Raw genomic sequence first — 24,551 nt, forward strand, 5'->3', positions numbered from 1 at the left:
CAAAATGCCCACTAGTTCACTAGTAAGATCATTGTGAGGCTTACTAGTTGACATGTAAGCCGCAAAACGCCCACTAGTTCACCTGTAAGATCATTTTGAGGCTTACAAGTGAACATGTAAGGCCATAAATGTGCCCACTAGTTCACTAGTAAGATCATTTTGAGGCTTACTAGTTGACATGTAAGCCACAAAATGCCCACTAGTTCACTAGTAAGATCATTTTGAGGCTTACTAGTTGACATGTAAGCCGCAAAATGCCCACTAGTTCACTGGTAAGATCATTTTGAGGCTTACCAGTGAACATGTAAGGCCATAAATGTGCCCACTAGTTCACTAGTAAGATCATTTTGAGGCTTACTAGTTGACATGTAAGCCACAAAACGCCCACTAGTTCACTAGTAAGATCATTTTGAGGCTTACGAGTGAAGATGTAAGCCACAAAACGCCCACTAGTTTACTAGTAAGATCATTTTGACGCTTACTAGTGAACATGTAAGGCCATAAATGTGCCCACTAATTCACTAGTAAGATCATTTTGAGGCTTGCTATTTGACATGTAAGCCACAAAACGCCCACTAGTTCACTTGTAAGATCATTTTGACGCTTACTAGTGAACATGTAAGCCACAAAACGCTCACTAGTTCACAAGTAAGGTCATTGTGACGCTTACTAGTGAACATGTAAGCCACAAAAGAACCCACTAGTTCACTACTAAGATCATTTTGAGGCTTACTAGTTGACATGTAAGCCGCAAAAGGGCCACTAGCTCACTCGTAAGATCATTTTGAGGCTTACTAGTTGACATGTAAGCCACAAAACGCTCACTAGTTCACTAGTAAGATCATTTTGACGCCTACTAGTGAACATGTAAGCCACAAAACACTCACTAGTTAACTAGTAAGGTCATTTTGACGCTTACTAGTGAACATGTAAGCCACAAAACGCCCACGAGTTCACTAGTAAGATCATTTTGACGCTTACTAGTGAACATGTAAGGCCATAAATGTGCCCACTAGTTCACTAGTAAGTTCATTTTGAGGCTTACTAGTTGACATGTAAGCCACACATCGCCTACTAGTTCACTAGTAAGATCATCTTGAGGCTTACTAGTGAACATGTAAGCCACAAAACGCCCAATAGTTCACTAGTAAGATCATTTTGACGCTTACTAGTGAACATGTAAGCCACAAAACGCTCACTAGTTTACTAGTAAGGTCATTTTGACGCTTACTAGTGAACATGTAAGCCACAAAACGCCCACTAGTTCACTAATAAGATCATTTTGAGGCTTACTTGTTGACATGTAAGCCGCAAAACGCCCACTAGTTCACTCGTAAGATCATTTTGAGGCTTACTAGTTGACATGCAAGCCGCAAAACGCCCACTACTTTACTAGTAAGATCATTTTGACGCTTACTAGTGAACACGTAAGGCCATAAATGTGCCCACTAGTTCACTAGTAAGATCATTTTGAGGCTTACTAGTGAACATGTAAGCCACAAAACGCCCACTAGTTCACTAGTAAGGTCATTGTGACGCTTACTAGTGAACATGTAAGCCACAAAAGAACCCACTAGTTCACTATTAAGATCATTTTGAGGCTTACTAGTTGACATGTAAGCCGCGAAACGCCCACTACCTCACTCGTAAGATCATTTTGAGGCTTACTAGTTCACATGTAAGCTACAAAAAGCCCCTTAGCTCACTCGTAAGATCATTTTGAGGCTTACTAGTGAACATGTAAGCCATAAAACGCTCACTAGTTCTCTAGTAAGGTCATTTTGACGCTTACTCGTGAACATGTAAGCCACAAATTGTCACTAGTTCACTAGTAAGGTCATTTTGACGCTTACTAGTTAACATGTAAGCCACAAAACGCCCACTAGTTCACTAGTAAGATTATTTTGAGGCTTACTTGTTGACATGTAAGCCGCAAAACGCCCACTAGTTCACTCGTAGGATCATTTTGAGGCTTACTAGTTGACATGCAGCCGCAAAACGCCCACTAGTTCACTAGTAAGATCATTTTGACGCTTACTAGTGAACATGTAAGGCCATAAATGTGCCCACTAATTCACTAGTAAGATCATTTTGAGGCTTACTGGTTGACATGTAAGCCACAAAATGCCCACTAGTTCACTAGTAAGATCATTTTGAGGCTTACTAGTTGACATGTAAGCCGCAAAACGCCCACTAGTTCACTGGTAAGATCATTTTGACGCTTACTAGTGAACATGTAAGCCACAAAACACTCACTAGTTCACTAGTAATGTCATTTTGACGCTTACTAGTGAACATGTAATCCACAAAACGCTCACTAGTTCACTAGTAAGATCATTTTGACGCCGACTAGTGAACATGTAAGCCACAAAACACTCACTAGTTAACTAGTAAGGTCATTTTGACACTTACTAGTGAACATGTAAGCCACAAAACGCCCACTGGTTCACTAGTAATATCATTTTGAGGCTTACTTGTTGACATGCAAGCCGCAAAACGCCCACTAGTTCACTAGAAAGATCATTTTGACGCTTACTAGTGAACATGTAAGGCCATAAATGTGCCCACTAGTTCACTAGTAAGATCATTTTGAGGCTTACTAGTTGACATGTAAGCCACAAAATGCCCACTAGTTCACTAGTAAGATCATTTTGAGGCTTACTAGTTGACATGTAAGCCGCAAAACGCCCACTAGTTTACTGGTAAGATCATTTTGAGGCTTACTAGTGAACATGTAAGCCACAAATTGCTCACTAGTTCACTAGTAGGATCATTTTGACGCCTACTAGTGAACATGTAAGCCACAAAACACTCACTAGTTAACTAGTAAGGTCATTTTGACACTTTCTAGTGAATATGTAAACCACAAAACGCCCCTTAGCTCACTCATAAGGTCATTTTGACACTTACTAGTGAACATGTAAGCCACAAAACGCCCACTAGTTCACTAGTAAGATCATTTTGAGGCTTACTAGTTGACATGTAAGCCACAAAACGCCCCTTAGCTCACTCGTAAGATCATTTTGAGGCTTACTAGTGAACATGTAAGCCACAAAACGCTCACTAGTTCACGAGTAAGGTCATTGTGACGCTTACTAGTGAACATGTAAGCCACAAAAGAAGCCACTAGTTCACTAGTAAGATCATTTTGAGGCTTACTAGGTGACATGTAAGCCACAAAACGCCCACTAGCTCACTCGTAAGATCATTTTGAGGCTTACTAGTTGACATGCAAGCCGCAAAACGCCCACTAGTTCACTAGTAAGATCATTTTGACTCGTACTAGTGAACATGTAAGCCTCAAAACGCCCACTAGTTCACTAGTAAGATCATTTTGAGGCTTACTACTTGACATGTAAGCCACAAAACGCCCACTAGTTCATTAGTAAGATCATTTTGAGGCTTACTTGTTGACTTGTAAGCCGCAAAACGCCCACTAGTTCACTCGTAAGATCATTTTGAGGCTTACTAGTTGACATGCAAGCCGCAAAACGCCCACGAGTTCACTAGTAAGATCATTTTGACGCTTACTCGTGAACATGTAAGCCACAAAACGCCCACTGGTTCACCTGTAAGATCATTTTGAGGCTTACAAGTGAACATGTAAGGCCATAAATGTGCCCACTAGTTCACTAGTAAGATCATTTTGAGGCTTACCAGTTGACATGTAAGCCACAAAATGCCCACTAGTTCACTAGTAAGATCATTTTGAGGCTTACTAGTTGACATGTAAGCCGCAAAATGCCCACTAGTTCACTGGTAAGATCATTTTGAGGCTTACTAGTGAACATGTAAGGCCATAAATGTGCCCACTAGTTCACTAGTAAGATCATTTTGAGGCTTACTAGTTGACATGTAAGCCACAAAACGCCCACTAGTTCACTAGTAAGATCATTTTGAGGCTTACGAGTGAAGATGTAAGCCACAAAACGCCCACTAGTTTACTAGTAAGATCATTTTGACGCTTACTAGTGAACATGTAAGGCCATAAATGTGCCCACTAATTCACTAGTAAGATCATTTTGAGGCTTGCTATTTGACATGTAAGCCACAAAACGCCCACTAGTTCACTTGTAAGATCATTTTGACGCTTACTAGTGAACATGTAAGCCACAAAACGCTCACTAGTTCACAAGTAAGGTCATTGTGACGCTTACTAGTGAACATGTAAGCCACAAAAGAACCCACTAGTTCACTAGTAAGATCATTTTGAGGCTTACTAGTTGACATGTAAGCCACAAAACGCTCACTAGTTCACTAGTAAGGTCATTTTGACGCCTACTAGTGAACATGTAAGCCACAAAACACTCACTAGTTAACTAGTAAGGTCATTTTGACACTTACTAGTGAACATGTAAGCCACAAAACGCCCACTAGTTCACTAATAAGATCATTTTGAGGCTTACTTGTTGACATGTAAGCCGCAAAACGCCCACTAGTTCACTCGTAAGATCATTTTGAGGCTTACTAGTTGACACGCAAGCCGCAAAACGCCCACTAGTTCACTCGTAAGATCATTTTGACGCGTACTAGTGAACATGTAAGGCCATAAATGTGCCCACTAGTTCACTAGTAAGATCATTTTGAGGCTTACTAGTGAACATGTAAGCCACAAAACGCCCACTAGTTCACTAGTAAGATCATTTTGAGGCTTACTAGTTAACATGTAAGCCACAAAATGCCCACTAGTTCACTGTTAAGATAATTTTGAGGCTTACTAGTGAACATGTAAGGCCATAAATGTGCCCACTAGTTCACTAGTAAGATCATTTTGAGGCTTACTAGTTGACATGTAAGCCACAAAACGCCCACTAGTTCACTAGTAAGATCATTTTGAGGCTTACGAGTGAAGATGTAAGCCACAAAACGCCCACTAGTTTACTAGTAAGTTCATTTTGACGCTTACTAGTGAACACGTAAGGCCATAAATGTGCCCATTAGTTCACTAGTAAGATCATTTTGAGGCTTGCTATTTGACATGTAAGCCACAAAACGCCCACTAGTTCACTAGTAAGATCATTTTGAGGCTTACTAGTTGACATGTAAGCCACAAAACGCTCACTAATTCACTAGTAAGGTCATTTTGACGCTTACTAGTGAACATGTAAGCCACAAAACGCCCACTAGTTCATTAGTAAGATCATTTTGAGGCTTACTTGTTGACATGTAAGCCGCAAAACGCCCACTAGTTCACTAGTAAGATCATTTTGAGGCTTACTAGATGACATGTAAGCCACAAAATGCCCACTAGTTCACTAGTAAGATCATTTTGAGGCTTACTAGTTGACATGTAAGCCGCAAAACGCCCACTAGTTCACTGGTAAGATCATTTTGAGGCTTACTAGTAAACATGTAAGGCCATAAATGTGCCCACTAGTTCACTAGTAAGATCATTTTGAGGCTTAGTAGTTGACATGCAAGCCGCAAAACGCCCACTAGTTCACTAGTAAGATAATTTTGAGGCTTACTAGTGAACATGTAAGGCCATAAATGTGCCCACTAGTTTACTAGTAAGATCATTTCGACGCTTACTAGTGAACACGTAAGGCCATAAATGTGCCCATTAGTTCACTATTAATATCATTTTGAGGCTTGCTATTTGACATGTAAGCCACAAAACGCCCACTAGTTCACTAGTAAGATCATTTTGAGGCTTACGAGTGAACATGTAAGCCACAAAACGCCCACTAGTTCACTAGTAAGATCATTTTGAGGCTTACTTGTTGACATGTAAGCCGCAAAACGCCCACTAGTTCACTCGTAAGATCATTTTGAGGCTTACTAGTTGACATGCAAGCCGCAAAACGCCCACTAGTTCACTAGTAAGATCATTTTGACGCGTACTAGTGAACATGTAAGGCCATAAATGTGCCCACTAGTTCACTAGTAAGATCATTTTGAGGCTTACTAGTGAACATGTAAGCCACAAAACGCCCACTAGTTCACTAGTAAGATCATTTTGAGGCTTACTAGTTAACATGTAAGCCACAAAATGCCCACTAGTTCACTGTTAAGATCATTTTGAGGCTTACTAGTGAACATGTAAGGCCATAAATGTGCCCACTAGTTCACTAGTAAGATCATTTTGAGGCTTACTAGTTGACATGTAAGCCACAAAACGCCCACTAGTTCACTAGTAAGATCATTTTGAGGCTTACGATTGAAGATGTAAGCCACAAAACGCCCACTAGTTTACTAGTAAGTTCATTTTGACGCTTACTAGTGAACACGTAAGGCCATAAATGTGCCCATTAGTTCACTAGTAAGATCATTTTGAGGCTTGCTATTTGACATGTAAGCCACAAAACGCCCACTAGTTCACTAGTAAGATCATTTTGAGGCTTACTAGTGAACATGTAAGCCACAAAACGCCCACTAGTTCACTAGTAAGATCATTTTGACGCTTACTAGTGAACATGTAAGCCACAAAACGCTCACTAGTTCACAAGTAAGGTCATTGTGACGCTTACTAGTGAACATGTAAGCCACAGAAGAAGCCACTATTTCACTAGTAAGATCATTTTGAGGCTTACTAGTTGACATGTAAGCCGCAAAACGCCCACTAGCTCACTCGTAAGATCATTTTGAGGCTTACTAGTTGACATGTAAGCCGCAAAACGCCCACTAGCTCACTCGTAAGATCATTTTGAGGCTTACTAGTTGACATGTAAGCCGCAAAACGCCCACTAGTTCACTAGTAAGATAATTGTCACGCTTACTAGTGAACATGTGAGGCCATAAACGTGCCCACTAGTTCACTAGTAAGATCATTTTGACGCTTACTAGTGAACATGTAAGGCCATAAATGTGCCCACTAGTTCACTCGGAAGATAATTTTGAGGCTTATTAGTTGACATGTAAGCCACAAAATGCCCACTAGTTCTCTAGTAAGATCATTTTGAGGCTTACTAGTGAAGATGTAAGCCACAAAACGCCCACTAGTTCACTAGTAAGATCATTTTGACGCTTACTATTGAACATGTAGGGCCATAAATGTGCCCACTAGTTCACTAGTAAGATCATTTTGACTCTTAATAGTGAATATGTAAGGCCATAAATGTGCCCACTAGTTCACTAGTAAGGTCATTTTGACGCTTACTCGTGAACATGTAAGCCACAAATTGTCACTAGTTCACTAGTAAGGTCATTTTGAGGCTTACTAGTGAACATGTAAGCCACAAAACGCCCACTAGTTCACTCGTAAGATCATTTTGAGGCTTACTAGTTGACATGCAAGCCGCAAAACGCCCACTAGTTCACTAGTAAGATCATTTTGACTCTTAATAGTGAACATGTAAGGCCATAAATGTGCCCACTAGTTCACTAGTAAGGTCATTTTGACGCTTACTCGTGAACATGTAAGCCACAAAACGCCCACTAGTTCACTAGTAAGATCATTTTGAGGCTTACGAGTGAAGATGTAAGCCACAAAACGCCCACTAGTTTACTAGTAAGTTCATTTTGACGCTTACTAGTGAACACGTAAGGCCATAAATGTGCCCATTAGTTCACTAGTAAATCATTTTGAGGCTTGCTATTTGACATGTAAGCCACAAAACGCCCACTAGTTCACTAGTAAGATCATTTTGAGGCTTACTAGTGAACATGTAAGCCACAAAACGCCCACTAGTTCACTAGTAAGATCATTTTGACGCTTACTAGTGAACATGTAAGCCACAAAACGCTCACTAGTTCACAAGTAAGGTCATTGTGACGCTTACTAGTGAACATGTAAGCCACAAAAGAAGCCACTAGTTCACTAGTAAGATCATTTTGAGGCTTACTAGTTGACATGTAAGCCGCAAAACGCCCACTAGCTCACTCGTAAGATCATTTTGAGGCTTACTAGTTGACATGTAAGCCGCAAAACGCCCACTAGTTCACTAGTAAGATAATTGTCACGCTTACTAGTGAACATGTAAGGCCATAAACGTGCCCACTAGTTCACTAGTAAGATCATTTTGACGCTTACTAGTGAACATGTAAGGCCATAAATGTGCCCACTAGTTCACTAGTAAGATCATTTTGACTCTTAATAGTGAACATGTAAGGCCATAAATGTGCCCACTAGTTCACTCGTAAGATCATTTTGAGGCTGAGTAGTTGACATGCAAGCCGCAAAACGCCCACTAGTTCACTAGTAAGATCATTTTGAGGCTTACTAGTGAACATGTAAGGCCATAAATGTGCCCACTAGTTTACTAGTAAGATCATTTTGACGCTTACTAGTGAACACGTAAGGCCATAAATGTGCCCATTAGTTCACTAGTAAGATCATTTTGAGGCTTGCTATTTGACATGTAAGCCACAAAACGCCCACTAGTTCACTAGTAAGATCATTTTGACGCTTACTAGTGAACATGTAAGCCACAAAACGCTCACTAGTTCACAAGTAAGGTCATTGTGACGCTTACTAGTGAACATGTAAGCCAGAAAAGAAGCCACTAGTTCACTAGTAAGATCATTTTGACGCGTACTAGTGAACATGTAAGGTCATAAATGTGCCCACTAGTTCACTAGTAAGATCATTTTGAGGCTTACTAGTGAACATGTAAGCCACAAAACGCCCACTAGTTCACTAGTAAGATCATTTTGAGGCTTACTAGTTAACATGTAAGCCACAAAATGCCCACTAGTTCACTGTTAAGATAATTTTGAGGCTTACTAGTGAACATGTAAGGCCATAAATGTGCCCACTAGTTCACTAGTAAGATCATTTTGAGGCTTACTAGTTGACATGTAAGCCACAAAACGCCCACTAGTTCACTAGTAAGATCATTTTGAGGCTTACGAGTGAAGATGTAAGCCACAAAACGCCCACTAGTTTACTAGTAAGTTCATTTTGACGCTTACTAGTGAACACGTAAGGCCATAAATGTGCCCATTAGTTCACTAGTAAGATCATTTTGAGGCTTGCTATTTGACATGTAAGCCACAAAACGCCCACTAGTTCACTAGTAAGATCATTTTGAGGCTTACTAGTGAACATGTAAGCCACAAAACGCCCACTAGTTCACTAGTAAGATCATTTTGACGCTTACTAGTGAACATGTAAGCCACAAAACGCTCACTAGTTCACAAGTAAGGTCATTGTGACGCTTACTAGTGAACATGTAAGCCACAGAAGAAGCCACTATTTCACTAGTAAGATCATTTTGAGGCTTACGAGTGAAGATGTAAGCCACAAAACGCCCACTAGTTTACTAGTAAGTTCATTTTGACGCTTACTAGTGAACACGTAAGGCCATAAATGTGCCCATTAGTTCACTAGTAAATCATTTTGAGGCTTGCTATTTGACATGTAAGCCACAAAACGCCCACTAGTTCACTAGTAAGATCATTTTGAGGCTTACTAGTGAACATGTAAGCCACAAAACGCCCACTAGTTCACTAGTAAGATCATTTTGACGCTTACTAGTGAACATGTAAGCCACAAAACGCTCACTAGTTCACAAGTAAGGTCATTGTGACGCTTACTAGTGAACATGTAAGCCACAAAAGAAGCCACTAGTTCACTAGTAAGATCATTTTGAGGCTTACTAGTTGACATGTAAGCCGCAAAACGCCCACTAGCTCACTCGTAAGATCATTTTGAGGCTTACTAGTTGACATGTAAGCCGCAAAACGCCCACTAGTTCACTAGTAAGATAATTGTCACGCTTACTAGTGAACATGTAAGGCCATAAACGTGCCCACTAGTTCACTAGTAAGATCATTTTGACGCTTACTAGTGAACATGTAAGGCCATAAATGTGCCCACTAGTTCACTAGTAAGATCATTTTGACTCTTAATAGTGAACATGTAAGGCCATAAATGTGCCCACTAGTTCACTCGTAAGATTTTGAGGCTTAGTAGTTGACATGCAAGCCGCAAAACGCCCACTAGTTCACTAGTAAGATCATTTTGAGGCTTACTAGTGAACATGTAAGGCCATAAATGTGCCCACTAGTTTACTAGTAAGATCATTTTGACGCTTACTAGTGAACACGTAAGGCCATAAATGTGCCCATTAGTTCACTAGTAAGATCATTTTGAGGCTTGCTATTTGACATGTAAGCCACAAAACGCCCACTAGTTCACTAGTAAGATCATTTTGACGCTTACTAGTGAACATGTAAGCCACAAAACGCTCACTAGTTCACAAGTAAGGTCATTGTGACGCTTACTAGTGAACATGTAAGCCAGAAAAGAAGCCACTAGTTCACTAGTAAGATCATTTTGACGCGTACTAGTGAACATGTAAGGTCATAAATGTGCCCACTAGTTCACTAGTAAGATCATTTTGAGGCTTACTAGTGAACATGTAAGCCACAAAACGCCCACTAGTTCACTAGTAAGATCATTTTGAGGCTTACTAGTTAACATGTAAGCCACAAAATGCCCACTAGTTCACTGTTAAGATAATTTTGAGGCTTACTAGTGAACATGTAAGGCCATAAATGTGCCCACTAGTTCACTAGTAAGATCATTTTGAGGCTTACTAGTTGACATGTAAGCCACAAAACGCCCACTAGTTCACTAGTAAGATCATTTTGAGGCTTACGAGTGAAGATGTAAGCCACAAAACGCCCACTAGTTTACTAGTAAGTTCATTTTGACGCTTACTAGTGAACACGTAAGGCCATAAATGTGCCCATTAGTTCACTAGTAAGATCATTTTGAGGCTTGCTATTTGACATGTAAGCCACAAAACGCCCACTAGTTCACTAGTAAGATCATTTTGAGGCTTACTAGTGAACATGTAAGCCACAAAACGCCCACTAGTTCACTAGTAAGATCATTTTGACGCTTACTAGTGAACATGTAAGCCACAAAACGCTCACTAGTTCACAAGTAAGGTCATTGTGACGCTTACTAGTGAACATGTAAGCCACAGAAGAAGCCACTATTTCACTAGTAAGATCATTTTGAGGCTTACTAGTTGACATGTAAGCCGCAAAACACCCACTAGCTCACTCGTAAGATCATTTTGAGGCTTACTAGTTGACATGTAAGCCGCAAAACGCCCACTAGTTCACTAGTAAGATAATTGTCACGCTTACTAGTGAACATGTGAGGCCATAAACGTGCCCACTAGTTCACTAGTAAGATCATTTTGACGCTTACTAGTGAACATGTAAGGCCATAAATGTGCCCACTAGTTCACTAGGAAGATAATTTTGAGGCTTATTAGTTGACATGTAAGCCACAAAATGCCCACTAGTTCTCTAGTAAGATCATTTTGAGGCTTACTAGTGAAGATGTAAGCCACAAAACGCCCACTAGTTCACTAGTAAGATCATTTTGACGCTTACTAGTGAACATGTAAGGCCATAAATATGCCCACTAGTTCACTAGTAAGATCATTTTGACTCTTAATAGTGAACATGTAAGGCCATAAATGTGCCCACTAGTTCACTAGTAAGGTCATTTTGACGCTTACTCGTGAACATGTAAGCCACAAATTGTCACTAGTTCACTAGTAAGGTCATTTTGACGCTTACGAGTTAACATGTAAGCCACAAAACGCCCACTAGTTCACTAGTAAGATCATTTTGAGGCTTACTAGTGAACATGTAAGCCACAAAACGCCCACTAGTTCACTCGTAAGATCATTTTGAGGCTTACTAGTTGACATGCAAGCCGCAAAACGCCCACTAGTTCACTAGTAAGATCATTTTGACTCTTAATAGTGAACATGTAAGGCCATAAATGTGCCCACTAGTTCACTAGTAAGGTCATTTTGACGCTTACTAGTGAACATGTAAGCCACAAAACGCTCACTAGTTCACAAGTAAGGTCATTGTGACGCTTACTAGTGAACATGTAAGCCACAAAAGAACCCACTAGTTCACTAGTAAGATCATTTTGAGGCTTACTAGTTGACATGTAAGCCACAAAACTCCCACTAGCTCACTCGTAAGATCATTTTGAGGCTTACTAGTGAACATGTAAGCCACAAAACACTCACTAGTTAACTAGTAAGGTCATTTTGACACTTACTAGTGAACATGTAAGCCACAAAAGAACCCACTAGATCACTAGTAAGATCATTTTGAGGCTTACTAGTTGACATGTAAGCCGCAGAACGCCCACTAGTTCACTCGTAAGATCATTTTGAGGCTTACTAGTTGACATGCAAGCCGCAAAACGCCCACGAGTTCACTAGTAAGATCATTTTGACGCTTACTCGTGAACATGTAAGGCCATAAATGTGCCCACTAGTTCACTAGTAAGATCATTTTGAGGCTTACTAGTTGACATGTAAGCCACAAAACGCCCACTAGTTCACTAGTAAGATCATTTTGCGGCTTACTAGTGAACATGTAAGCCACAAAACGCCCACTAGTTCACTAGTAAGATCATTGTGAGGCTTACTAGTTGACATGTAAGCCGCAAAACGCCCACTAGTTCACTGGTAAGATCATTTTGAGGCTTACTAGTGAACATGGAAGCCACAAAAGGCTCACTAGTTCACTCGTAAGATAATTTTGAGGCTTACGAGTTGACATGTAAGCCACAAAACGCCCACTAGTTCACTAGTAAGATCATTTTGACGCTTACTCATGAACATGTAAGGCCATAAATGTGCCCACTAGTTCACTAGTAAGATCATTTTGACGCTTACTAGTGAACATGTAAGCCACAAAACGCCCACTAGTTCATTAGTAAGATCATTTTGAGGCTTACTTGTTGACATGTAAGCCGCAAAACGCCCACTAGTTCACTCGTAAGATCATTTTGAGGCTTACTAGTTGACATGCAAGCCGCAAAACGCCCACTAGTTCACTAGTAAGATCATTTTGACGCTTACTCGTGAACATGTAAGCCACAAAACGCCCACTAGTTCACTAGTAAGATCATTTTGAGGCTTACTAGTGAACATGTAAGGCCATAAATGTGCCCACTAGTTCACTAGTAAGATCATTTTGAGGCTTACTAGTTAACATGTAAGCCACAAAATGCCCACTAGTTCACTGGTAAGATCATTTTGAGGCTTAATAGTGAACATGTAAGGCCATAAATGTGCCCACTAGTTCACTAGTAAGATCATTTTGAGGCTTACTCGTGAACATGTAAGGCCATAAATGTGCCCACTAGTTCACTAGTAAGATCATTTTGAGGCTTACTAGTTGACATGTAAGCCACAAAATGCCCACTAGTTCACTAGTAAGATCATTTTGAGGCTTACTAGTTGATATGTAAGCCGCAAAATGCCCACTAGTTCACTGGTAAGATCATTTTGAGGCTTAATAGTGAACATGTAAGGCCATAAATGTGCCCACTAGTTCACTATTAAGATCATTTTGAGGCTTACTAGTTGACATGTAAGCCACAAAACGCCCACTAGTTCACTAGTAAGATCAGTTTGACGCTTACTAGTGAACATGTAAGGCCATAAATGTGCCCACTAGTTCACTAGTAAGATCATTTTGAGGCTTACTAGTTGACATGTAAGCCACAAAATGCCCACTAGTTCACTAGTAAGATCATTTTGAGGCTTACTAGTTGATATGTAAGCCGCAAAATGCCCACTAGTTCACTGGTAAGATCATTTTGAGGCTTAATAGTGAACATGTAAGGCCATAAATGTGCCCACTAGTTCACTATTAAGATCATTTTGAGGCTTGCTATTTGACATGTAAGCCACAAAACGCCCACTAGTTCACTTGTAAGATCATTTTGACGCTTACTAGTAGTGAACATGTAAGCCACAAAACGCTCACTAGTTCACAAGTAAGGTCATTGTGACGCTTACTAGTGAACATGTAAGCCACAAAAGAACCCACTAGTTCACTAGTAAGATCATTTTGAGGCTTACTAGTTGACATGTAAGCCACAAAACTCCCACTAGCTCACTCGTAAGATCATTTTGAGGCTTACTAGTGAACATGTAAGCCACAAAACACTCACTAGTTAACTAGTAAGGTCATTTTGACACTTACTAGTGAACATGTAAGCCACAAAAGAACCCACTAGATCACTAGTAAGATCATTTTGAGGCTTACTAGTTGACATGTAAGCCGCAGAACGCCCACTAGTTCACTCGTAAGATCATTTTGAGGCTTACTAGTTGACATGCAAGCCGCAAAACGCCCACGAGTTCACTAGTAAGATCATTTTGACGCTTACTCGTGAACATGTAAGGCCATAAATGTGCCCACTAGTTCACTAGTAAGATCATTTTGAGGCTTACTAGTTGACATGTAAGCCACAAAACGCCCACTAGTTCACTAGTAAGATCATTTTGACACTTACTAGTGAACATGTAAGGCCATAAATGTGCCCACTAATTCACTAGTAAGATCATTTTGAGGCTTAGTAGTTGACATGTAAGCCACAAAATGCCCACTAGTTCACTAGTAAGATCATTGTGAGGCTTACTAGTTGACATGTAAGCCGCAAAACGCCCACTAGTTCACTGGTAAGATCATTTTGAGGCTTACTAGTGAACATGGAAGCCACAAAAGGCTCACTAGTTCACTCGTAAGATCATTTTGAGGCTTACGAGTTGACATGTAAGCCACAAAACGCCCATTAGTTCACTAGTAAGATCATTTTGACGCTTACTCATGAACATGTAAGGCCATAAATGTGCCCACTAGTTCACTAGTAAGATCATTTTGACGCTTACTAGTGAACATGTAAGGCCATAAATGTGCCCACTAATTCACTAGTAAGATCATTTTGAGGCTTACTGGTTGACATGTAAGCCACAAAATGCCCACTAGTTCACTAGTAAGATAATTTTGAGGCTTACTAGTTGACTTGTAAGCCGCAAAACGCCCACTAGTTCACTAGTAAGATCATTTTGACGCTTACTAGTGAACATGTAAGCCACAAAACACTCACTAGTTCACTGTTAAGGTCATTTTGACGCTTACTAGTGAACATGTAATCCACAAAACGCTCACTAGTTCACTAGTAAGATCATTTTGACGCCTACTAGTTAACATGTAAGCCACAAAACACTCACTAGTTAACTAGTAAGGTCATTTTGACACTTACTAGTGAACATGTAAGCCACAAAACGCCCACTGGTTCACTAGTAATATCATTTTGAGGCTTACTTGTTGACATGCAAGCCGCAAAACGCCCACTAGTTCACTAGAAAGATCATTTTGACGCTTACTAGTGAACATGTAAGGCCATAAATGTGCCCACTAGTTCACTAGTAAGATCATTTTGAGGCTTACGAGTTGACATGTAAGCCACAAAACGCCCACTAGTTCACTAGTAAGATCATTTTGACGCTTACTCATGAACATGTAAGGCCATAAATGTGCCCACTAGTTCACTAGTAAGATCATTTTGACGCTTACTAGTGAACATGTAAGGCCATAAATGTGCCCACTAATTCACTAGTAAGATCATTTTGAGGCTTACTGGTTGACATGTAAGCCACAAAATGCCCACTAGTTCACTAGTAAGATCATTTTGAGGCTTACTAGTTGACATGTAAGCCGCAAAACGCCCACTAGTTCACTGGTAAGATCATTTTGACGCTTACTAGTGAACATGTAAGCCACAAAACACTCACTAGTTCACTGGTAAGGTCATTTTGACGCTTACTAGTGAACATGTAATCCACAAAACGCTCACTAGTTCACTAGTAAGATCATTTTGACGCCTACTAGTGAACATGTAAGCCACAAAACACTCACTAGTTAACTAGTAAGGTCATTTTGACACTTACTAGTGAACATGTAAGCCACAAAACGCCCACTGGTTCACTAGTAATATCATTTTGAGGCTTACTTGTTGACATGCAAGCCGCAAAACGCCCACTAGTTCACTAGAAAGATCATTTTGACGCTTACTAGTGAACATGTAAGGCCATAAATGTGCCCACTAGTTCACTAGTAAGATCATTTTGAGGCTTACTAGTGAACATGTAAGCCACAAAATGCCCACTAGTTCACTAGTAAGATCATTTTGAGGCATACTAGTTGACAAGTACGCCGCAAAACGCCCACTAGTTCTTTGGTAAGTTCATTTTGACGCTTACTAGTGAACATGTAAGCCACAAAACACTCACTAGTTCACTAGTAAGGTCATTTTGACGCTTACTAGTGAACATGTAATCCACAAAACGCTCACTAGTTCACTAGTAAGATCATTTTGACGCCTACTAGTGAACATGTAAGCCACAAAACACCCACTAGTTAACTAGTAAGGTCATTTTGACACTTACTAGTGAACATGTAAGCCACAAAAGAAGCCACTAGTTCACTAGTAAGATCGTTTTGAGGCTTACTAGTTGACATGTAAGTCGCAAAACGCCCACTAGCTCACTCGTAAGATCATTTTGAGGCTTACTAGTTGACATGTAAGCCGCAAAACGCCCACTAGTTCACTAGTAAGATCATTTTCAGGCTTACTAGTGAACATGTAAGGCCATAAATGTGCCCATTAGTTCACTAGTAAGATCATTTTGAGGCTTACTAGTTGACATGTAAGCCACAAAATGCACACTAGTTCTATAGTAAGATCATTTTGAGGCTTACTCGCGAAGATGTAAGCCACAAAACGCCCACTAGTTCATTAGTAAGATCATTTTTACGCTTACTAGTGAACATGTAAGGCCATAAATGTGCCCACGAGTTCACTAGTAAGATCATGTTGACTCTTAATAGTGAACATGTAAGGCCATAAATGTGCCCACTAGTTCACTAGTAAGGTCATTTTGACGCTTACTCGTGAACATGTAAGCCACAAATTGTCACTAGTTCACTAGTAAGGTCATTTTGACGCTTACTAGTTAACATGTAAGCCACAAAACGCCCACTAGTTCACTAGTAAGATCATTTTGAGGCTTACTAGTGAACATGTAAGCCACAAAACGCCCACTAGTTCACTAGTAAGGTCATTTTGACACTTACTAGTGAACATGTAAGCCACAAAACGCTCACTAGTTCACTAGTAAGATCATTTTGAGGCTTACTAGTGAACATGTAAGGCCAGAAATGTGCCCACTAGTTCACTAGTAAGATCATTTTGACACTTACTAGTGAACATGTAAGGCCATAAATGTGCCCACTAATTCACTAGTAAGATCATTTTGAGGCTTACTGGTTGACATGTAAGCCACAAAATGCCCACTAGTTCACTAGTAAGATCATTTTGAGGCTTACTAGTTGACAGGTAAGCCGCAAAACGCCCACTAGTTCACTGGTAAGATCATTTTGACGCTTACTCGTGAACATGTAAGCCACAAATTGTCACTAGTTCACTAGTAAGGTCATTTTGACGCTTACTAGTTAACATGTAAGCCACAAAACGCCCACTAGTTCACTAGTAAGATCATTTTGAGGCTTACTAGTGAACATGTAAGCCACAAAACGCCCACTAGTTCACTAGTAAGGTCATTTTGACACTTACTAGTGAACATGTAAGCCACAAAACGCTCACTAGTTCACTAGTAAGATCATTTTGAGGCTTACTAGTGAACATGTAAGGCAATAAATGTGCCCACTAGTTCACTAGTGAGATCACTTTGACGCTTACTAGTGAACATGTAAGGCCATAAATGTGCCCACTAATTCACTAGTAAGATCATTTTGAGGCTTAGTAGATGACATGTAAGCCACAAAATGCCCACTAATTCACTAGTAAGATCATTTTGAGGCTTACTGGTTGACATGTAAGCCACAAAATGCCCACTAGTTCACTAGTAAGTTCATTTTGAGGCTTACTAGTTGACATGTAAGCCGCAAAACGCCCACTAGTTCACTGGTAAGATCATTTTGACGCTTACTCGTGAACATGTAAGCCACAAAACACTCACTAGTTCACTAGTAAGGTCATTTTGACGCTTACTAGTGAACATGTAATCCACAAAACGCTCACTAGTTCACTAGTAAGATCATTTTGACGCCTACTAGTGAACATGTAAGCCACAAAACACTCACTAGTTAACTAGTAAGGTCATTTTGACACTTACTAGTGAACATGTAAGCCACAAAAGAAGCCACTAGTTCACTAGTAAGATCGTTTTGAGGCTTACTAGTTGACATGTAAGCCGCAAAACGCCCACTAGCTCACTCATAAGATCATTTTGCGGCTTACTAGTTGACATGTAAGCCGCAAAACGCCCACTAGTTCACTAGTAAGATCATTTTCACGCTTACTAGTGAACATGTAAGGCCATAAATGTGCCCATTAGTTCACTAGTAAGATCATTTTGAGGCTTACTAGTTGACATGTAAGCCACAAAATGCCCACTAGTTCTCTAGTAAGATCATTTTGAGGCTTACTCGCGAAGATGTAAGCCACAAAACGCCCACTAGTTCATTAGTAAGATCATTTTTACGCTTACTAGTTAACATGTAAGCCACAAAACGCCCACTAGTTCACTAGTAAGATCATTTTGAGGCTTACTAGTGAACATGTAAGCCATAAAACGCCCACTAGTTCACTAGTAAGGTCATTTTGACACTTACTAGTGAACATGTAAGCCACAAAAGAAGCCACTAGTTCACTAGTAAGATCGTTTTGAGGCTTACTAGTTGACATGTAAGCCGCAAAACGCCCACTAGCTCACTCGTAAGATCATTTTGAGGCTTACTAGTTGACATGTAAGCCGCAAAACGCCCACTAGTTCACTAGTAAGATCATTTTCACGCTTACTAGTGAACATGTAAGGCCATAAATGTGCCCACGAGTTCACTCGTAAGATCATTTTGACTCTTAATAGTGAACATGTAAGGCCATAAATGTGCTCAGTAGTTCACTAGTAAGGTCATTTTGACGCTTACTCGTGAACATGTAAGCCACAAATTGTCACTAGTTCACTAGTAAGGTCATTTTGACGCTTACTAGTTAACATGTAAGCCACAAAACGCCCACTAGTTCACTAGTAAGATCATTTTGAGGCTTACTAGTGAACATGTAAGCCACAAAACGCCCACTAGTTCACTAGTAAGGTCATTTTGACACTTACTAGTGAACATGTAAGCCACAAAACGCTCACTAGTTCACTAGTAAGATCATTTTGAGGCTTACTAGTGAACATGTAAGGCCATAAACGTGCCCACTAGTTCACTAGTAAGATCATTTTGACGCTTACTAGTGAACATGTAAGGCCATAAATGTGCCCACTAGTTCACTAGTAAGATAATTTTGAGGCTTATTAGTTGACATGTAAGCCACAAAATGCCCACTAGTTCACTAGTAAGATCATTTTGAGGCTTACGAGTGAAGATGTAAGCCACAAAACGCCCACTAGTTTACTAGTAAGTTCATTTTGACGCTTACTAGTGAACACGTAAGGCCATAAATGTGCCCATTAGTTCACTAGTAAATCATTTTGAGGCTTGCTATTTGACATGTAAGCCACAAAACGCCCACTAGTTCACAAGTAAGATCATTTTGAGGCTTACTAGTGAACATGTAAGCCACAAAACGCCCACTAGTTCACTAGTAAGATCATTTTGACGCTTACTAGTGAACATGTAAGCCACAAAACGCTCACTAGTTCACAAGTAAGGTCATTGTGACGCTTACTAGTGAACATGTAAGCCACAAAAGAAGCCACTAGTTCACTAGTAAGATCATTTTGAGGCTTACTAGTTGACATGTAAGCCGCAAAACGCCCACTAGCTCACTCGTAAGATCATTTTGAGGCTTACTAGTTGACATGTAAGCCGCAAAACGCCCACTAGTTCACTAGTAAGATAATTGTCACGCTTACTAGTGAACATGTAAGGCCATAAACGTGCCCACTAGTTCACTAGTAAGATCATTTTGACGCTTACTAGTGAACATGTAAGGCCATAAATGTGCCCACTAGTTCACTAGTAAGATAATTTTGAGGCTTATTAGTTGACATGTAAGCCACAAAATGCCCACTAGTTCTCTAGTAAGATCATTTTGAGGCTTACTAGTGAAGATGTAAGCCACAAAACGCCCACTAGTTCACTAGTAAGATCATTTTGACGCTTACTAGTGAACATGTAAGGCCATAAATGTGCCCACTAGTTCACTAGTAAGATCATTTTGACTCTTAATAGTGAACATGTAAGGCCATAAATGTGCCCACTAGTTCACTCGTAAGATCATTTTGAGGCTTAGTAGTTGACATGCAAGCCGCAAAACGCCCACTAGTTCACTAGTAAGATCATTTTGAGGCTTACTAGTGAACATGTAAGGCCATAAATGTGCCCACTAGTTTACTAGTAAGATCATTTTGACGCTTACTAGTGAACACGTAAGGCCATAAATGTGCCCATTAGTTCACTAGTAAGATCATTTTGAGGCTTGCTATTTGACATGTAAGCCACAAAACGCCCACTAGTTCACTAGTAAGATCATTTTGACGCTTACTAGTGAACATGTAAGCCACAAAACGCCCACTAGTTCACTAGTAAGATCATTTTGACGCTTACTAGTGAACATATAAGCCACAAAACGCTCACTAGTTCACAAGTAAGGTCATTGTGACGCTTACTAGTGAACATGTAAGCCACAAAAGAAGCCACTAGTTCACTAGTAAGATCGTTTTGAGGCTTACTAGTTGACATGTAAGCCGCAAAACGCCCACTAGCTCACTCGTAAGATCATTTTGAGGCTTACTAGTTCACATGTAAGCCGCAAAACGCCCACTAGTTCACTAGTAAGATCATTTTCACGCTTACTAACGAACATGTAAGGCCATAAATGTGCCCATTAGTTCACTAGTAAGATCATTTTGAGGCTTACTAGTTGACATGTAAGCCACAAAATGCCCACTAGTTCTCTCGTAAGATCATTTTGAGCCTTACTAGTGAAGATGTAAGCCACAAAACGCCCACTAGTTCACTAGTAAGGTCATTTTGACACTTACTAGTGAACATGTAAGCCACAAAACGCTCACTAGTTCACTAGTAAGATCATTTTGAGGCTTACTAGTGAACATGTAAGGCCAGAAATGTGCCCACTAATTCACTAGTAAGATCATTTTGAGGCTTAGTAGTTGACATGTAAGCCACAAAATGCCCACTAGTTCACTAGTAAGATCATTGTGAGGCTTACTAGTTGACATGTAAGCCGCAAAACGCCCACTAGTTCACTGGTAAGATCATTTTGAGGCTTACTAGTGAACATGGAAGCCACAAAAGGCTCACTAGTTCACTCGTAAGATCATTTTGAGGCTTACGAGTTGACATGTAAGCCACAAAACGCCCACTAGTTCACTAGTAAGATCATTTTGACGCTTACTCATGAACATGTAAGGCCATAAATGTGCCCACTAGTTCACTAGTAAGATCATTTTGACGCTTACTAGTGAACATGTAAGGCCATAAATGTGCCCACTAATTCACTAGTAAGATCATTTTGAGGCTTACTGGTTGACATGTAAGCCACAAAATGCCCACTAGTTCACTAGTAAGATAATTTTGAGGCTTACTAGTTGACATGTAAGCCGCAAAACGCCCACTAGTTCACTAGTAAGATCATTTTGACGCTTACTAGTGAACATGTAAGCCACAAAACACTCACTAGTTCACTGTTAAGGTCATTTTGACGCTTACTAGTGAACATGTAATCCACAAAACGCTCACTAGTTCACTAGTAAGATCATTTTGACGCCTACTAGTTAACATGTAAGCCACAAAACACTCACTAGTTAACTAGTAAGGTCATTTTGACACTTACTAGTGAACATGTAAGCCACAACACGCCCACTGGTTCACTAGTAATATCATTTTGAGGCTTACTTGTTGACATGCAAGCCGCAAAACGCCCACTAGTTCACTAGAAAGATCATTTTGACGCTTACTAGTGAACATGTAAGGCCATAAATGTGCCCACTAGTTCACTAGTAAGATCATTTTGAGGCTTACGAGTTGACATGTAAGCCACAAAACGCCCACTAGTTCACTAGTAAGATCATTTTGACGCTTACTCATGAACATGTAAGGCCATAAATGTGCCCACTAGTTCACTAGTAAGATCATTTTGACGCTTACTAGTGAACATGTAAGGCCATAAATGTGCCCACTAATTCACTAGTAAGATCATTTTGAGGCTTACTGGTTGACATGTAAGCCACAAAATGCCCACTAGTTCACTAGTAAGATCATTTTGAGGCTTACTAGTTGACATGTAAGCCGCAAAACGCCCACTAGTTCACTGGTAAGATCATTTTGACGCTTACTAGTGAACATGTAAGCCACAAAACACTCACTAGTTCACTGGTAAGGTCATTTTGACGCTTACTAGTGAACATGTAATCCACAAAACGCTCACTAGTTCACTAGTAAGATCATTTTGACGCCTACTAGTGAACATGTAAGCCACAAAACACTCACTAGTTAACTAGTAAGGTCATTTTGACACTTACTAGTGAACATGTAAGCCACAAAACGCCCACTGGTTCACTAGTAATATCATTTTGAGGCTTACTTGTTGACATGCAAGCCGCAAAACGCCCACTAGTTCACTAGAAAGATCATTTTGACGCTTACTAGTGAACATGTAAGGCCATAAATGTGCCCACTAGTTCACTAGTAAGATCATTTTGAGGCTTACTAGTGAACATGTAAGCCACAAAATGCCCACTAGTTCACTAGTAAGATCATTTTGAGGCATACTAGTTGACAAGTACGCCGCAAAACGGCCACTAGTTCTTTGGTAAGTTCATTTTGACGCTTACTAGTGAACATGTAAGCCACAAAACACTCACTAGTTCACTAGTAAGGTCATTTTGACGCTTACTAGTGAACATGTAATCCACAAAACGCTCACTAGTTCACTAGTAAGATCATTTTGACGCCTACTAGTGAACATGTAAGCCACAAAACACCCACTAGTTAACTAGTAAGGTCATTTTGACACTTACTAGTGAACATGTAAGCCACAAAAGAAGCCACTAGTTCACTAGTAAGATCGTTTTGAGGCTTACTAGTTGACATGTAAGTCGCAAAACGCCCACTAGCTCACTCGTAAGATCATTTTGAGGCTTACTAGTTGACATGTAAGCCGCAAAACGCCCACTAGTTCACTAGTAAGATCATTTTCACGCTTACTAGTGAACATGTAAGGCCATAAATGTGCCCATTAGTTCACTAGTAAGATCATTTTGAGGCTTACTAGTTGACATGTAAGCCACAAAATGCCCACTAGTTCTCTAGTAAGATCATTTTGAGGCTTACTCGCGAAGATGTAAGCCACAAAACGCCCACTAGTTCATTAGTAAGATCATTTTTACGCTTACTAGTGAACATGTAAGGCCATAAATGTGCCCACGAGTTCACTAGTAAGATCATGTTGACTCTTAATAGTGAACATGTAAGGCCATAAATGTGCCCACTAGTTCACTAGTAAGGTCATTTTGACGCTTACTCGTGAACATGTAAGCCACAAATTGTCACTAGTTCACTAGTAAGGTCATTTTGACGCTTACTAGTTAACATGTAAGCCACAAAACGCCCACTAGTTCACTAGTAAGATCATTTTGAGGCTTACTAGTGAACATGTAAGCCACAAAACGCCCACTAGTTCACTAGTAAGGTCATTTTGACACTTACTAGTGAACATGTAAGCCACAAAACGCTCACTAGTTCACTAGTAAGATCATTTTGAGGCTTACTAGTGAACATGTAAGGCCAGAAATGTGCCCACTAGTTCACTAGTAAGATCATTTTGACACTTACAAGTGAACATGTAAGGCCATAAATGTGCCCACTAATTCACTAGTAAGATCATTTTGAGGCTTACTGGTTGACATGTAAGCCACAAAATGCCCACTAGTTCACTAGTAAGATCATTTTGAGGCTTACTAGTTGACATGTAAGCCGCAAAACGCCCACTAGTTCACTGGTAAGATCATTTTGACGCTTACTCGTGAACATGTAAGCCACAAATTGTCACTAGTTCACTAGTAAGGTCATTTTGACGCTTACTAGTTAACATGTAAGCCACAAAACGCCCACTAGTTCACTAGTAAGATCATTTTGAGGCTTACTAGTGAACATGTAAGCCACAAAACGCCCACTAGTTCACTAGTAAGGTCATTTTGACACTTACTAGTGAACATGTAAGCCACAAAACGCTCACTAGTTCACTAGTAAGATCATTTTGAGGCTTACTAGTGAACATGTAAGGCAATAAATGTGCCCACTAGTTCACTAGTGAGATCACTTTGACGCTTACTAGTGAACATGTAAGGCCATAAATGTGCCCACTAATTCACTAGTAAGATCATTTTGAGGCTTAGTAGATGACATGTAAGCCACAAAATGCCCACTAATTCACTAGTAAGATCATTTTGAGGCTTACTGGTTGACATGTAAGCCACAAAATGCCCACTAGTTCACTAGTAAGTTCATTTTGAGGCTTACTAGTTGACATGTAAGCCGCAAAACGCCCACTAGTTCACTGGTAAGATCATTTTGACGCTTACTCGTGAACATGTAAGCCACAAAACACTCACTAGTTCACTAGTAAGGTCATTTTGACGCTTACTAGTGAACATGTAATCCACAAAACGCTCACTAGTTCACTAGTAAGATCATTTTGACGCCTACTAGTGAACATGTAAGCCACAAAACACTCAATAGTTAACTAGTAAGGTCATTTTGACACTTAC

The sequence above is a fragment of the Hippocampus zosterae genome, chromosome 7 (genome assembly GCF_025434085.1).
Source record: "Hippocampus zosterae strain Florida chromosome 7, ASM2543408v3, whole genome shotgun sequence".
In the NCBI taxonomy this organism is placed as follows: domain Eukaryota; kingdom Metazoa; phylum Chordata; class Actinopteri; order Syngnathiformes; family Syngnathidae; genus Hippocampus; species Hippocampus zosterae.